Source organism: Pseudophryne corroboree, chromosome 5 (genome assembly GCF_028390025.1).
Source record: "Pseudophryne corroboree isolate aPseCor3 chromosome 5, aPseCor3.hap2, whole genome shotgun sequence".
NCBI lineage: Eukaryota > Metazoa > Chordata > Amphibia > Anura > Myobatrachidae > Pseudophryne > Pseudophryne corroboree.
The window spans coordinates 17276855-17278678 of NC_086448.1; the positions used below are offsets into that span (position 1 = coordinate 17276855).

At 36.6% G+C, this 1824-nt stretch overlaps 1 long non-coding RNA gene across 1 annotated transcript; it reads right to left on the reverse strand.

Moving 5' to 3' along the window:
• Positions 1-235: 235 nt before the first annotated feature.
• Positions 236-1437, reverse strand: LOC134927101 (uncharacterized). The gene is made up of 4 exons (XR_010177553.1): positions 1341-1437; positions 777-873; positions 576-681; positions 236-393 (listed from the first exon to the last, which is right to left on the reverse strand). It is a non-coding gene; the product is annotated as an uncharacterized LOC134927101 (long non-coding RNA).
• Positions 1438-1824: the final 387 nt, after the last annotated feature.

The window sequence follows — 1824 nt, forward strand, 5'->3', positions numbered from 1 at the left end:
TCCTCTAAGTTCCCTGTTAGGAGGAACTAAATGTGTGAAAATATGAAACGAAATAGAGGAGATGGCGCCAAGGGAGTTATATCAACGCCCTACCTAAAAACGGACCCTTACAGTACTCTGCGGATAAATTACGTCAGATAACAAATACTAACAAAAAAATGTATTAAACAACATATAAACCCGACACAAATGTTCATAAGTATACAGAGTTGATACATTTACATTTGTCGCACAATTTGAACAATCAGTTTGTAGTGATGAGGAAAAAGCGTAGATATATCACTACGATTTCCTCCTTCTCCTTATTGTAGATTCGGAGGTAACATCAGATAATAGATAGATAAATAACCCAACGCGTTTCGTCTTGTTCCAAGACTTCATCAGGGGTAAAATCTACAATTGTAGAATAATAAGTCAAAACAAATACATAGCAATAAGCATCTTACACTCACATATAACATGACATATTGGTATCAAAAGAACATGACATAGCAACATGAGGAGGAAAACAGAATAAATAACATGAAGAAAGAGGAAAAAAGAGAACCAAAAAGCACAGGTTGTGAAAAACATACCTCTTCATTTCAGAACATATTGTCAGCACATAAAAGGTCATTCAAAGATGTATGAACAACGTTTCAATATTTCAATGGGACTTGATTGATACAGCGAGGACCATACCTAATTAAAAAACGTTTAATAACCTTTATTAATTAAAGGACACTTTTTGTTCAATTAGGCAGAGATTGGGATTAATCCAATGGAATGGCACATACCTCATATATCATCAGCTTGAGTCTGACATTCAGATATTCGAATATGAGGAAGATTCATATGTGTATAGAATCTAACTGGTTCGCAAGCATAAGGAACCTAATAAATTGATTAATTGGGTATTAATTATAAGAACACCTATGAGTTCATAAATAGACCCCTATCTTATTTTGACACCCATAATTATAAAAATTCTGGTATCATTAATGTCTGATCACTAATGAACAGATCTCATGACTAACCCGTGTGGTTTCTATATATGATACAGAACAAAGCCACAGAATTGGCTATAACAAACACCAATGTTACCACTATACAACGATCCTCTACTAAATGATCTGATTATAACCAGCCATTTATTCATATTTGGAAAACCCAGGACTAATTGTATTAACCATCAGTATAGTGAACCCACATGATATGTTTATTAGGGAAACCCATCCTTTATGGACGGTATCACTGATCTATGATCGAATAATTCAAAGAAATTACTCAAAGTGCTACCCACAGGGGGTGTAGTTCATTAGTGCCAATCATTAAAGAAATCTCTATAATATAGCACATACCTCGTCGGTCAGCAGCTTGAACCTGACACTCAGAGACTCAGGAGTGAAGGCAATTCAAATGGGTATAATGTCTAACCAATTTAGAACACGTGGTAGACCTGGTAAATTAATATATATGTACTGGTGGTCTGCACTGTCCTCCTACTATATATTGCGCACAACTTCCATGCAGCACAGATATGGATGGATAGTATACTTGACGACACAGAGGTAGAGCAATGGACTACTGTACCGTACTGCTATATATATACTGGCCGTCAGCAAAATTCTGCAATGTCCTCCTACTATATACTGCGCACAACTACAATGCAGCACAGATATGGAGCGGTTTCAGGCAGAGAACATAGATATTTGCAGCACACTGAGCACAGATATTTGCAGCACACTGAGCACAGATATTTGCAGCACACTGAGCACAGATATTTGCAGCACACTGAGCACAGATATTTGCAGCACACTGAACACAGAAACTGAGATAACGCAG